Below are 16,105 nucleotides of genomic sequence, written 5' to 3'. Positions count from 1 at the left end.
GTTGGCCACCTTCCTGAAATACCAGGGTGTCGTATCACTCCTCAAATTAAGATCTTACTGTACGTCTTACCAGTTTCAAACTCCTCCCCCTGACATTCAGGGTCCTCATAATCTGACCCAGATTCCTACGAGTTTACTGCCTGATACCTCTAATCTGATCAACCACCACTCACGGACGTGTGCCTTCCCGTCATTTTTCTGCCACTCCAGGAGTCAGCACGGTGTGCTCTTGAACAAATCATCTCAAGTGTCTGAGCCACAGCTTCCCACGTTTGTAAAATTATTATCTGGGGCAAATGAGAGAACGCATACAAAACTTGTGAATTATGTAGGTTATGAAAATCCCAACTTATTTTGTATTTGCTCGTGTTCACATATGTTCATTGATCCATAGATCAGAGGAGTGATGGTCAAGAAGGTGTCTCTCTTTCAGGAACCCTCCTGCCGAAATTTTCCGTGATAAACCTGTTATCAAATCTGTCCTGGGAGGGCTGGCCAGGGAGCGCTATAAAAGGGTCTTTTGGTTCCCGACTCCAAGTTCATTCCTCCTTTTTGCTTAGCCCATCGCCATTTTGGGTAGCCCTCACCCACCCCCCTCCATGGGGCCACCCCAGGACAGAGCCTATCACAACGGCCCCATGTCCACGGCCAGTGATTGGTTCACTCTCCGCCTGGGACGCGTTTCTCTGGCCAATGAGACGTGTGCGGACGAGGGCAGGAGGGCTTTTCAGGGATTCCTTGCTCTTGAAAACAAACTCTCAAGAATAAAGAATAATGTCATCGTCTGGACAATGTCAGGTCTGGAAATGGCACCCCCACCCTGCCCACATGAAAGGACCCAGCCTGACGTCAAAGCTGACGCATTGGGACGGGGATGGTGGGGCAGAAACACGGGCGGAATAGACCCGTGACAATGCCATGAGTCACCGAATGAATCAGGAGGGAGCTCTGTCCCTCCTGATTTCCAGTCGTGTGAATAAGGCATATTCTTATCTTTTTTTAATTTTTATTATTTTATAAATGCCAAACCCCTATTTGATTCTAGAATTCCTTTTTTTTTTTTAGGATTGCGATTTTCCTTCTTTTTTTAAGATTTTATTTATTATTTTTAGAGAGGAAAGGGAGGGAGAAAGACAGAGAGAGAGAAACATGAGAAACATCAATGTGTAGTTTGGTGGGGGCCGTGGCCTACACCCCAGGCATGTGCCCTGACTGGGAATCGAACCTGCGACGCTTTGGTTCGCAGCCCACGCTCAATCCACTGAGCTACGGCCAGTCAGGGCTACATTCTTATCTTTTGATACAATTAAGTCTAAGTTTTCTGCTACAGTCACTGAAAGCACTGAACTCCACTTCAACTTGCTACATGGGTTTGCCAAAGCTGCCATACAATATACCGTGGACCGGGGTGGGGACGGCGCTTAAATAATAGAAATATATTTTCTCAGTGTTTTGTAAGCTGGAAGCCCCGGCTCGAGGTCCTGGCAGAGTGGGTTTCTCCCGAGACCTCTCTCCTTGGCCTGCACGTGGCCGCCTCCTTGCTGTCCCTCCTCACAGGCGTCCCTCCGGGCTCACACAGCCTCGGTGTCTCCGGGAGTCCCCATCCTCCTCTTCCACTAAGGACACCAGGCAGAGTGGGGGAGGGGGGAGGGAGGGGAAGAGCCCACCCCAATGGCCTCATTTTAACTTAATCACCTCGTTAAGGGCCCTACATCCAAATACCCTCCCATTCGGAGGCCCCGAGGGTTAGGGTTTCAACATATAAATTTTGCGGGAAACAAAGCTCAGCCCCGATCAGTTGCTCCTGCCACAAAAACAAAAAGAGTTTATTTTAAAACTACAGAAGAACTCACAAAATCAAAGTGCAGGTGATAAAGTCAGACCTCGTGGGGAGTGGGACGCCAGCAGGTAGCCGTTCCCTTCATCCTTCTCTCTCTTTCTGGTCCCGACGCTCTCTCCTTCTCTCCCGGCATGCGCTTTGGGTCTCTCTCCCTCCCGACGGGTTGGTCCCCGCTGTGCGGCTGCACGGGGTCCCCCATGGGGGCCACACAACCGCGGTCCCAGCCTCTCAGGCACGTGACTCTCTTATTGGCTCCCTGCAGCTAACAGACTCAGGCTGTGTGCCTATTTCCCTTTGATTGTTTCCAGATTTATTGAGATATAATTACCACATCACATTGCACAGGTTCGAGGGGTACGGCATCATGATCTGATGTGCGGATACGCTGCAAAGGGATTTCCACCGTAAGTTTAGTTGACATGCATCACCTCACACGGTTATCACTTTTTTTCTTGTAATGAGAGATTTTAAGACCTGCTCACACATGAACTCTTTACCAAATTCTTGAGACAGACAATTCAATTGCCCCAGTTTCTCCATCCTTGGTCCAGTCTAATGCGGTTGGGTAAGTAACAGCTGGCTCCGAACCAGGGTCTATGGCTAAGTTAGTTGACCAAGGGAAAGATCTGAATGGGAATAAAATACGGGGCAGTTCTAGAGGAAAAGGGGAAATGTGGACAGGTTTATACTGTAGTCAGGGGGACTTGAAGTCTGGCTACAAGTTTATGAATTTTATTTATCCTTATAAAAAAAATGGCTCTTCGTTTCACTGATCTTTTCTATTTTTTTAGTCTCTATCCTATTTGTTTCCTCTCTGATCTTTATTATTTCCTTCATTTTGTTAACTTTGGATTTTGTTTGTTCTTTTTCTAGTTTCTTTATATATAAAGTTAGATGATGTACTTGGAATTCTTCTTGTGGGTTTTTTTTTTTTTTCCAGATAGGTGTGTATTACCACAAATCACCTTCTTGGAAATGCTTTTGCTGCTCCCATAGATTCTGGGAAGTCGGGTTTTTATTTTCATGTGCTTCAGGATTGTTTTTCATTTCCCTTTTGATCTCTTTGTTAAAAGAAATTGGTTGTTTAGTGACATGTTTTCTAGTGCAACGCGGGTTTTTTCTCCAGTTTTCTTCTTGTAACTGATTTCTAGTTTCACACCACTGTTGTTAGAGAATATGCTAGATATGATTTCAGTCTCGTTGAATTTACTGAGGCTTGTTTTGTGGCGTAATGTGTGATCTGTCCTGGAGAATTGTCCCTTGTGTGCTTGAAGCGAATGTGTGTTCTGCACTTTGGGGACTGAATGCTCTGCAGGTATCTGTTAAGTTCATGCGATGTAATGTGTCAGTGAAGGCCCGTATTCCCTAAATGATTTCCTAACTGGATGATCTATTCATTGATGTAAGTGGGGTGTTAAAATCTTCTACCATTATTGTGTTACGGTCAAATAATACTTGCCTTTACATTTATGTGGTCCTGTATTTAACCAATGTTATATCTCCTTTTGAACTGACCTCTTTCTTATTAGGTAGTAACCTTCTTGGTCTCTTGTTTTCCAATCTGTTTGTCTGATGTGAGTGCTGCTAATGCATTTTTTTTTCATTTCTGTGTGAATGGAGTATCATTTTCCATCCATTCACTTTTAGTGTGTGTGTGTCTTTCAATCTGAAATGAGTCTTCTTTAGCTAGTATATAAATGGGTCATGTTTTTTTATTCATTCAGCCAACCTGTGTCTTTTAATTTTTTTTATTGATTGATTTTAGAGAAAAGGGAGCATTGATTTGCTGTTCTGCTCATTCATGCATTCATTGGTTGATTCTTATATGTGCCCTGGCTGGGGATCGAACCTTCAGCCTTGGTGTATCAGGACAACACTCCAACCACCGGAGCCACCCAGCCAGGGCCTCCTTATGTCTTTGGATTGGAGCATTTAGCCCACTTACATTTAAAGAAATTATCAGTAGGTACGTACTGATGGCCGTGTTGTTCATTACCTTTGGGTTGTTTTTGTAGTTCTTCTCTGTCCTTTCCTCTTCTCTTGGTCTCTTCCTTTGTGGTTTGCTGGTCTTCTTTACTGCGGTGTTTGGGTTCCTTTCTCCTTATTATTTTTGTGTACATTCTGTAGGTTTTCAGTTTGTGGTCATCACGACATTTATGTATATCAATATACATGGCAATCTATTTTAAGCCGGTGGGCGTTTAAGTTCTGACACATTCTTAAAGTGCTACATTTTTACTTCCCCTCTCCCACGCTTTTGACGTCATATTTCAGATCTTTTCATTTTGTGTTTCCCTTAACTGCTTACTGTAGGTACAGCTGATTTGGCTACTTTTGTCCTTTAACCTTCCTATTAGCCTTTTAAGTAGCTGATCCACCGCCTTTCCTACCTATCTGTCCAGGCAGGTCAGGAAAAAAAAAAACAAACAAAAAACAGGTTCCCACTCCAGCGGTGCCTGGAGAAATGCAGAGAGGCAAGCTGGGCTTTCTGGATCATTACTGCGAGGAAGGGAACTAATGTGTGTTCTCTCTCCCTGGCCCCTCTGCACACCTGGGCAAACGGTTGTTGACACAGGCCCATCGCCCAGCCACTCCCTCAAAGGTACACAGCTGCTCCCTGCCTTCCCTACCTGCACAGATTAGGGCCCTGAAACACTGTGTCCCCAGCGGAAAGAGAATTCACATTTTTATTCATTCATTCCACCAAGACTTCTGGAGCGCCTCTGACGTCCCCAGCACTGTGGTAAGAGCTGGGAGTATAGAAAAGAATGACAAGGATGATGTTTCTCCCTTGACCTCTGTCCACCCCTTACAGAATGCAGGGTTGTCCAAGCTAGACGTACTTTGGGGTCCCTAGGCCACCCGCCTCACGGTACAGATGGAACCACCAAAACCTGGAGAGAGGAAGTGACTCTCCCAAGATGCTGTGCTGGGTCATTGCAAAGTTCAAGCGAGTTGGGTCTCAAAGCTCCTTTGTCAACCGTGTGCAGCACCGACCACTGCTGAAGCTATCATCACACACAGCAGCACCCGACTGGACGGCTGGGCGTGCTCCCCGTGACCAAACTGTTGCCACCGAGGGAAAGGAGAAACCAGCGGTCCCTCCAAGTCAGCAGGATGTAATCCGGCTCTAAGTCCCTACACCACAACACGGACTCCTTGGACTGGCTGGATGTGTCTCACGTTTATTTACCTGTCCTCCAGGGGGCGCTCCCCAATTTCCGTTTTCCACTTTGAAACGAGTGCTTCCTGTCGTTAGAATAAGCATACCTGGAATCATGGATTCTATCTTCATAATGTGTCGTATTTTCAATTGTTCCATGCGTCTGTCACATCAGCAGGTGCTTCCCGAGCACCTACTGTGTGCCAGGCCTTGCGGGCGATGTGGGGGTTTAATGGTAAGCCAGAGATAAACCTACCCCCGAACCCATCCTGCCTTCCTAGTCTAGTCTTCGAGGCAAGCATTTGTCAGATATCCACACATATAAATACATACATTTAGTGCTGTAGGTCAGGCCCCCGAAGAAGCAGACGGTAAGATGACACACGCAAGAACGAGTCTGTGAGCGAAAACAGGGAGGGGCTGGGGAAGACTGGCAGACGCGTCAGACGGGGGAGCCGCTCTGGGAAGGCGAGAGACAGGTGGTCGGTCATACACCGCAGGGCAGCCCCCAGGACGCCCTGCCGGAGCTGCCCATCCGAGGGGCCTCACGCTCCCAGGACGGACCTGCCGCAGGTCCCCACTGCGCCCAGTCGTGGGAAGTGTGGCCTCGGGAGAGAGGCGGCGGTGGCTTCAGACAACAGCCAGCGACGACGCTCCGCTCAGTAAGACATCGAGGAAGTGCATTTCCGTGGCCACCACAAGGAGCAAAACACAGTAATACCAGCGGATCGATGAGAGGAACCTGCCCTGGTCTGGGGGAACGGGGGTTCCCTGAGCAAGCCGCCTCTGCGTTGGGTGAGCATGGTGTCCGGGAGGGGGACAGGGACACGGCAGGTACCAAGGGCCTGGGGCCAAACGCCACACAGGCTGTTCACAGAAGTCCGAGCGGGCCGTGCGGCTCAGCGGAGAGTGGGATGTGCGGCTGGAGAGGCGGGCACCACCGGGGGGCCCCCGCAGGGTTTTCCACCAAAGGACGCACGCCTCAAACTCACCACGAGGGGCGCAGGGTGCAGGGTGCAGGGTGCAGTCCCACGTGGGTGCCCGGATTTCCAGGCCAATGAGCTGCAGCGAGGCTGCTGGGGCAGCGGAGGAGTGGGGAGGCCAGGGGCCAGATGTCACACGCTTTTGATAGGATCGGACAGAGGTCATGAACTGCTGGCTCCCAGGACGAGTACTACTTAAAGATGCGTTTAGGTCGGCCCAGACAGTAGCTTAACATTTTTTTGAATTTGCTCTTCACATTGAAAAATTGGGCAACTCCACACAAAAATCTAGATCAGCAGCTTCTCTTTTAAAAAAATAATATCTATCAGCACGAGGCCCACACTCCTCACGGAAAACAGGTGTCTGGTGAAGAGTGGGAACGGCCTCCTTCACACAGAGGCTGTAACATGGTGGTTGATCAATAAATGTTTACTGAATGAGGGCATCAATGAGTGAGGGAATCAACACAGGCCTCTGGGCAGCCTGGACTGCGGTCCCAGAACCCCTCTCAGCCTGAGAGAGAAGGCGACTGAAGGCTAAGTCCACCATGCGCTGGTGAATGTTTAACAACCAGCTCTTTGGGAGATTGAAAAAAAAAGATCTCCATTGCTAGTGTTAGCCGGTTTCTGTGCTGTATTTATTCGCACCGTGGCCGGTTTCAAGTTACCAGCAGGAGGTCCCTGAGCGTGGCGCTGGAGGCGCGCAGGAGTTTCAGGCCAGCTCCGGCACACCTGTCCGGGCCGCGAGACCAGCGTCACTGTGTGACTGCAGTGACGACCTCCCGGAACAGCGCCTGGAACAGAGCGGGCGCTCCGTGAGCGCTTGGTAAACCAGGGGCTCAAGCGGTTGAAGCCCACAGATGGGCCCCAGTGGGAAGCAGGGACGGGTAAGGAGGGGTGTGAAGACTGGGGCGTTGTTGACCCTGGGGCCATGAGTCAGGGGATGTTGTCATTCCTCTGGCCGTTAAGCTTTCTGATTCTCCGGTCTCTTATCAGTCAAATGAAGGGGAAGGGATGGCTGATCTCTCTGCATCCTCTTCCAACTCCATGATGTAAATTAGTGACTTTTAGCCGTTAACAAATGTAATTATGTTTTCAAGCAAAATATCTGAAGTCTGATGACAGGGGACGTACACCTGTTGGCAGTCCAGATCCCTTCACTGGTTGGTCTCCCCTGGAGTCCCCACATCTTCCTATAGCCACACCCATGGGCAGTCACCTCCTCGTGAATCTGGGCTGAGCCTGTGACCTGGTCCAGCCAACAGAACAGAGCAGGGGCAGAGGCCTAAGCGCTGGGGAGGCCCAGGGGCTTCCAGAGCTCTGAGCTGCTGCTCAAGGAGCCCAGTTATCCTACTGGGCGTGGGAGCACGCAGAGGGCCCACAGCGGGCTCCCGAGGAAAGAGAGACCGCCTGAGACTACACGGAGGGGGAGCGAAGACCCAGCCACCCCAGGGTGACGGCGGAGCCCCGCCCCAAACGGCCCTGCCACCTCGGGGCACCTAACACAGCGATTTCCGACCTCTTCCGTCTCCTGGCACATAGACGCTAAAGGCTGAAATTCTGCAGCACACCAAAAACTGTATTTTTTGCCAATCTAAGTAAGAAAAGAGGTACAATTTTGGTTTTCATTCACACCGAATGGCTACTGTTATGTTGGCTGGAGTCAGTCTTTTATTGGACAGTCGGAGGGAAAGGAGTCAGTGTCCCTGACGAAATAGTCAGGGAGTGGACAGTTAAAAGGTTGTCGTGGCGCTCCGGTTGGAAATCACTCACTCCTCTACGGGAATGACACGGGCAAGACTAGCAACCCGTCTCAGTCGGACCCGACTCCGACTGCAGAACTGGGCACGGGGAAAACAGTTGTTTTAGGTTTTAGAGGATGCCAGAGCTCAGAGTCTGTTAAAGAAGTGGTACCACCTAAACAGCCGTCGACACAAAGTTGATCCCCACAGCGAGGCATGGCACAGCTATTCCAAGAACAAGGCGCGTCGAGGTTTGCTGATGGAAGTGGCCACCGAGATTCCCTGCCACGCGTGAGAGCAACCTTCAGAAGAGCGTGTGGGATGCAGGGTGCTGCCTGTGCGGCGGGAACACAGCACGTGCGCGTGTGGGTGCTTGTGGGTGCGTGTGGGTGTGTGTGGGTGCTTGTGGGTGTGTGTGCGTGACTGTAAATGCACAGAATACAAACTATTTCCGGAAAGATACTTACGAAACTAGCAACAGAATGACAGACTTGTGATGGGGGGACCTACTTCACTCTCTGACCTGTTGTACATATAATTTTACAATGTTCCCCTTTATCAGCTATTCAAATCGTGAAAATGACATTTTGACCAAAAATAGCAAAGCGAGCTCTGCCGACGTAAAGTTGCCGATCGCGAGCTGCAACACCATGGCCACATACGCCTGTATTAACCTGGATGGTTTGGGTCTTTCATTACATTTCACTCAGAAATAGTACACAAGAAGAGAGGGAAGATGCAGAAAAGAAAGAGGTCATTCCTAAGACCCGGTGTCGGTTCTCCAAGAGCAGATCATACAGAAGCCAACAAATTTTCATTTTTTTTAATTAAGTTCCTTCACTGATCAGCACCAATCTAAGCAAGGCCTCTGGCCATGTCTCTTCTGATATTCTCGTGGACAACTCGCCAACACACAGAGCAGGGGACGGTACAATTAAAAACGGATTTGTTGCCCATTTGGACCCACCGACCATACTCCTCCTCAACCCAGAAGTCTCTGGAGTTAGGCCCTAAGGTTCCATCGTTACCCCTGTCCCATTCAGTAGTCTTTCCTTGGTGATCTGAATGCAGACACAGCAAGTGTCTCACCGAACTTTCGGGGGCATACACAGAGAAGGTATAGTTGCTACATTTGGCGGCAGAATGAGGACTCAGATGGAATCGGCAGTCTAGGTCCGCAGGCCCAAAGCTCTACCACATACAATTTCAGTCATAGTATCTGTTTTTACCACCGGAAAAGGCAGCCATGTCAGTGCAGGGCCAGGGGCTGGATTCATGGCAACCGAGTCAGAAAGGATCACAGGGTTTGTTCATTGACCCAAAGCTCAATACGACCCAACAACGGAGCTGCTTTTCTTTTTTTAATTTAAAGCAATTTTAAGCCGCAGTAATAAGTATTCTTTTCAGTGGCGGGGCAGTGACAATCCGAGATTCTGTGAGGAGTGCTGTGTACTCAGTTCTGGGTGAAAGAGTGAGCAATTATGCGCAGAGGGGTTTGGAATGCATGCCACCCCAGGAATAGCTATCGGCACTGGAGACAAATGAGAACGAAATGATAATATTTGCAGGAAGTAATGGTGACCGCCGTCTATTTGAAGAGCGTTCAGGTGGAAAAGGGAGTAAGCCGATGCTTTGTTGCTGTACCTTTTAGCCAGCCACCGCCCCATTAATGCTGTGTTGGCTTCTAACCACATCTCCTTGCCTCTTGCGTCTCTGCGGCTGACCTGGCGTTGGCCGAGCTGACGTAGGCTGGGCTGGGCTGGGCTCCAGGGCGTGGTCTGGGCTCTGCTTTGTTCCCTATGTTTCTTTCTTTCCTTTTTTTTTAAATCCTCACCCAAGGATATGTTTATTGGAGAGAAAGAGAGAGAAAAACATCGATTGGTTGCCTCCCATATGCACCCCTGATGAGGGATCAAACCCGGAACCTCAGTAGGTCCCCTGTCTGGACTCGAACCCATAACCTTTTGGGCATATGGTCTGATGCTCCAAGGAACTGAGCCCCCAGGCCAGGGCTCCCTGCCTTTCTTTTCCTTTGGGAATCAGTAGGTGTCCCAGGCGACAGTCTTCCCATAGTGACCGGAGGAGGCACAGCAGGGCGTTCCCGAAAGGGCACACGTAGGGCCTCTGCTGGCCTCACAGCCACCGCACCCCAGCTGCCGAACTCAGGCCATCCCAAAGTCAGGAGTCGGGGAGGCACCCTTCCCCCACCGCGAGGCCACGGGCAGGGAGCTGGACGTGCCAGTGCCAGAGAGCAGTGCAACCACCCGCTGACCCCACCCAGACTCGCGGGGCAAAGCTAGGGTCAGTGGGCTACAGCTGGAAGGGCTCTGATTCTGGCTAGTGGAATAAAAAACTAAATGGTCACTAAACCTGTCTGATGATACATGCAAACGGGTGATGTCCTTGTCCCAGAAGAGGCTGGACAGAGCACACGACTCGTTTCCCAAGAACGTCGTAAAGGAAGTTCCAGCATCCCTTAGAAAGTCGGACACTGGGCCAGTTGGCCCCTTTCCGCTTCTAATGACTGCAAACCCCACGATCCTGTTCCACCCCACACCGTTCTGTCCTGACCCTGACACCCTGCGGCTGTCTCCCCCAGCCACCCCCTGGGAAGCTTCCCTGTGCACTTGTCTTCACAATGGCTTCGGGGTCCTTTCAGCAGTGCCGGCTGGGTCTTCACCCCCCCTTCATCCTCTATAACCCCTAGCTCAGGGTCAGCACCAAGTCCTCAGCATGTCCCTAAGCCAGCACCCGGCACCCTCTCCGGCCCTAAACCGGTTTTCCAGCCTCATCTCCTACTTTTCACACCCTGTGGTCCAGCCGAGTAGGGCTACTTGGTCTTCCCCCCACACGGTCTCCGCCTCCCAGAGCTTCGCTGTCCCGAATACCCTTCTCCCTTGGCCTCCTGACCCAGACCCCACCCGTCCTACCCAGGGAAAAGTGGGTGCTGCCTTCTCTGAGATATTTCCACTCTTCCTCTCCTGGATAGCTCTCACACTTCAAACAATGCTTATGATTTTTATGGGGTTAGAAAAGTCGTTCTCAACCCTAACCCTATTAGGGTGATTTGGGAACTATTTAAAACATACAGCACATACCCAGGCCCCATCTGAGAACAGGAACTGAAAACAGTGGTTTAAGCCATAGAAACCTCTAGTTACCTGATAGAGCAAGGTATATGGTAGTAAGTCATTCCAGAATTGGCACAGCCAAAAACCTAGGCCCTTTCTCTCTCCCTAATGTGCAATTCTTAATGAATCAGCAATGTCTCCCCTCATGGTTGCAAAACAGCTGCTACGGCTCCAAGCATCACACCCTCACACCAGCATACTAAGCAGAAACAAAGCAGGCATGGGAAACATTTTCCTCACATGTCTCTCTTGACAGAAAGAGAGCCCAGAAGCTTCTTGCAGACATTTACCTACATCTCTTTGGCTAGAACAGAGCCGTAGATCCATCCCTGACCTATGACCCGCCTAGAAGAATGGGTGGTCCAGGTTGCTTTAGACCAAGCATGATCCACTGTTCGGGCTAGACTGTCCGGAACAAAATCCAGATGCCGAGCTCTGAGCAGGAAAGAAGGGGGAGTGGGGCAGAAGGAGAGCAGCTGGCACACACAGATGCCCCCAGGAGACAGGAAGCTTGCGGAGGCGGGACCACGGCCAGGCCCGCAAGGGCTCTCTGCGTCTTCAGGATGCTCCCTGGTCACTTGCTAGACAACCGAACCCTCTGTCCCCGAGCCATTGCCCGGAGTGCCGCTTTCATCTGTTTGTGATGCGTGTCGCCCGCCTGCCCCGCTTACTTTGACTCCTGAGCATGCTCACCTTCCCGGGATCTCCAAATACAAGGCAGGTGTCCGCTCAGGGCCGCAAAGCCCTCCTAGGGGTAGAAATCATGTACGTGTGCGCTAATGATTTGGGTGCCCAGAAAAACGGAGCTGGGAAGGAATCATGGATTGCACGTAGCCAGCTTGTCGGGTTTCGTCTTCCCTCTTATCCCCTGCCCGGAGGCAGAATCGGGGGTGAGTGTGTCAGACAAACTGGAGTGCAAATACAACCGCCAACATTTCCTGCCTATGTGGCCTTGGGAAAAACAGTTAACCTCCCAGAGCCGTGGCCTCCCCACATGTAAAACATGATCCATCTTCCAGCACTGCTGCACGGGCCGACATTGGTAATAACTGCAATGCTGATAGCTGTCTCTTTGTCCACTCCAAGGCTGGCTTATTCTAGTCTACTTAACAGAATATTCATATTCTAGCATTCTAGCTACTTAATATGCATTGTTGTTTTTGATCTTCACAAAAACACAGTGAGGTGGGGGCCTGCTTGGCTCCCGAAGTTCAGAGAAGTTAGGGACTGGCACAGACTCACACAGCTGAGGGGTGAGGGTTGCGCCCAGCTGTCTGACTTCAGAGCCAGATCTGAAGTGTATCACTTACTCAGCATTTCCTGGGGTTCTTTTTTCCTTTTCTCCAATTATTGGATGCTGTTCCGAAATCATCAGAATGGCTGTGGTAGGCACTCCTTGCCTTAATTCCACAATGCATCGTTCTCTTTTCTCTGTTTGGTTCCCAGGTAAATGTTCAGTATCTTTTTTAATGCCCGCATACGTGAAACGCCCTGGCTAGCAAACAGTTCTTCTGGACCACCCTGCCTCCTCGGGGTTCGGGGGACGCAGACCGGAGTGGGGGAAAGATCCACAAACGCCACCTTTTCAGTTTTTACTCTGTTCCACTTCGGAAGAATGCCCTGTCCCTCCCAGAGCCCCTCCCCTCCCCTCCCCTTCCCAGAGAGTACCAGCCTGGTGTCAGTCCCCTCATCGCCCTGTGTCACTAATGGCACAGTCTCCTCTTCGTAATAATGTCTCCAAAATGGCGCAGCAGACTTTGTGAGCATCCCAAGTCGCCGCATGCATCGCGGGCAGCGCGCACGGGTCTACGGGACGCCCTCCTTTTCTCTTTTAGGGAAGGACGGGTGTCAGCTTTCATGCCGCTGCTTTCATGCCGCTCTTGGGAGCCAGGTGCTCATTGCTTGCTTCCTCTGAGCCTCGTGGCTGCTGCTTTCCCGTGTCTCCGCCAGTTTCCATTTCTGCACGACGTCAGGTGACCTGGACGTCCCTCCCCCTGGGACTGGGATTCGGGTGAAACACGCGGTTGGCATTCTCCGCCAAGCCCATTCTGCACGCATTTCTAAAAACCTGTTGGAGTCCTGTCCTCCTTCTTCCCTCCACACGTGGGGTCCAGGGGCCCCACCCGCCTCCCTCTTCGGCGCCTCCACAGTCTCCCTTGTTCACCATAAAGGAGCCGGTCCTACCGCGAGGGATGAGAGAGCTGGCCCCGCGGCAGGGACGCAGCCTGAAGCTGCAGTGGCCATAGAACGTGCTCTAGAAATGTGAAAGAATACCCAAACAAAAACCCCTTTGTGACCTCGTGCTTAAAATAGGAGCACAGCAAAGAAATTTGAGAGGGGAGAGCCTGAAAGCAGGTTCATTGCAGGTTAATTGTGGATAATAAGAGCTATCAATGATGGAGCCCATAATAATGCCCTGCACTCCCCCAGCGTGTCCTATACATAGTATTTAATCTACACAACACGACAGGAATATGTGATTATCCCCCTAGATCTACAGAGAAAATTAAGGCTAAAAGCAGCTAAGTAATTTGCCTAATAGCACGCAGCTAGTAAGCAGCAGAGAAGGGATTTGAACCCAGGCTTTGGCGGACCTCCAAGTCCAGGAGCTCAGGCTCCTGTTACTACCCAGCCTCGCGGGCCTTCCCCTCCACACAGCCCCCTCTCGCTGTTTCCGTGTTTGCCTTCTGGTTAATGTTCACCCCCTCCCCCGGTGCTCCGTGTCAAGGGTGTGGCACGGGCTTTCTGCTTCCTCAATGTTCGCCACTCGGTTTGAACCAGATTTGCTCCCTTTCAAAGGGACGTTAACAGTGACGACCGTAAGCTCAGCGGAGAGCCGAGAGCTGCCCCCGGTGTCCCACTGGTTCCTGCGTGGGACGATATCTCTCCTTTCATATTGTTGAATCTTCTTGGATGGAAAAAAAAACCCCCGGCCTAAATGTTATCTAACTTCTCAACAAGCCCAGAGGACCTGTAGGAACCCCCACACACCCAGGAGGGGTCGCTGCTGAGAGATGGATTCAGGGAAGACCCTGACTTACAGAATTCTGGGTGAATCAGGGGAGCACGGCAGACTTTTTTTTTTTTTCTGTTGCAGAATCCATCTGGCGGAGGAAGGGCGGGCTTCGGGGTCAGACCCAGGCTTGGGGGATGACCTCGGGCAGCCCTGTGGGCACTCTGAGCCTGCGTCAGCTTCCTCGGTGCTGACAGGCAGGTCGGGACGTGCCCTTCTAGGAATATGTTGTGGGTTTATGAGATTCGGCAGAAAAAGGACCCGGCAGGGACCCAGCAGACACCCGGCACATTGTAGATGCTCCCGAAACGGAAGCAACACTTCCCCTGAGAGAGGCAGTGTGGCTTGGTGCTCTTGGATTCTCCTTCCCCCGTCTCATTTTTCACCCCTTAGGAAAGTGGGGAGAGTACAGTAGATTGTTGGTGGGGGGAGGATGAGGTCCACTCCTTCCTCTGCCTTCAGCTTCCCGATTGCCCTCAGCTTCCTCACCTGCTGGAGTGCGTTCGGGAACAGCTGCCTTGCACAGCTGCCTTGCACACCTGCCCAGTAGTTAGAGCAGCCCAGGCCGAGGCGCTGGGGAAAGACTCGGAGGTGGAGAGACTTCCTGGTAAACGGGGGGAGGGGGCGCTGAACCGGGAGGGAGCAAAACTGAGCTGGAGTCCTGCGCCAGCCAGCCGTTGGCAGGTCACTGACCTTGCACAGGCCACTCCCCCTTCTGCGCCTCGGGTCCCTCTTCCGGCCCGATCCCCGCAGACCCTGGCTCTCAGGCTCGAGGAGCCCTGAGCTCCCACATGTGATGGCACCTTGAGAACCTTGTGCAGGACGTGTCATTTGAGCTGTTGTCCAAGGTCACTCCCAGGCGATCGCTGCCTCTTTGTTTGTTGGTTGGTTCCCGGTCTTTCTCCCGCAGCAAAGCACAGACGCGTCAATTCTCTATCCACAGGCGTTTTCGGGAGCATCCGAGGTCCCTCTGGGGTCATATCTTTCCCAGCCTCGCACAAACCCCAAAGCCGGGTGGGTGGGACACAGAGTGAGTGAGTGTGGTGTGTGTGTTGGGGGGGGGGGGTGGAGGCACACCCCACCCACAGGGACAGCAGAACTCGGTGACAAATGACGGTTACCATGGGGTGGGGGAGGGTAAATCCAGTGTGGCCCTATCTGGTTGTGCAAACAATGCGAATGATCTTGAAATTCCTTTTTTTAAAGATTTTATTTATTTATTTTTAGAGAGGGAAGGGAAGGAGAAAGAGAGAGAGAGAGAAACATCAATGTGCAGTTGCTGAGGGCCTTGGCCTGCAACCCAGGCATGTGCCCTGACTGGGAATCGAACCTGCGACACTTTGGTTCGCAGCCCGCGCTCAATCCACTGAGCTACGCCACCCAGGGCTTGAAATTCTTTTTAATGTAAAATCGACCATACCGACCATACAGACACACATGTAACTGTAAATAGCACAGAAAAAAATCTATTGTCTTTGCAGAAGGGCCAGGAACCATAATCAGGTGGATGCGCCCAGGCCACAGACAGCCGAAGGGGCCTGCTGGGCTGGTCCGCAGCTGACGCCCCGAGCGGGGGCCGCCTGGTGCGCATGGAGCGCCCATCATCCTCGGCTAGCCACAAACAGGTCTCCCCCTTCCTGGGCAGTGCTTGCGCGAGCACGCTGGGCCTCCTTTTCCAGAAAGGAGATGGAAGAAGCGAGAGACAAGCAGAGAAGGGAAGGGAGAAGGAGCTGGTGACGGAAAGAGCAGAGAGGGGACGGTCCCTGACTAGTACCACCTGGTAAGTGCCCGGCGTGCCTCTCAGAGGCACACAGCCAGGCCCCCCTTCCTCCCCTGCTCCTGCACCCCCACAGTGACGGTGCGCCCTGGGCAGGGTGTGGCTGTTGCCCCACGCTTGGAACAGAATGCACACACCCCCCAGACTCCAGCTGCAGGACACCGGGGAGAGCCACACTCTCAGCCTCCAGCCCTGATGGTGCGCCGGCAGGGTCGGCTGCATGCTGGCAGCCCTGCCACTGGGCCAGGTGAAGGGGAAGTGGGTTGTAAAGCGCTTTGGGTCTTATCGGAGGTCATTAAAAACCGGCATCCACCTGCCCTGACTGCGCCCCGTCCTGACAGGGAGCCGGGTGGAGGAGGGTAGTGTGTGATGGTCTCCAGGACCCTCACTTCTTGCCTGGCTCTTGACTCGGCCGCTTTCCCTGGGGCAGGTCAGGGGCTGCGCCTGCCTTTCCTG

The sequence above is a fragment of the Phyllostomus hastatus genome, unplaced genomic scaffold (genome assembly GCF_019186645.2).
Source record: "Phyllostomus hastatus isolate PE091 unplaced genomic scaffold, TTU_PhHast_1.1 phas_scaffold_345, whole genome shotgun sequence".
In the NCBI taxonomy this organism is placed as follows: Eukaryota; Metazoa; Chordata; class Mammalia; order Chiroptera; family Phyllostomidae; genus Phyllostomus; species Phyllostomus hastatus.
This window is presented reverse-complemented; position numbering follows the sequence as displayed.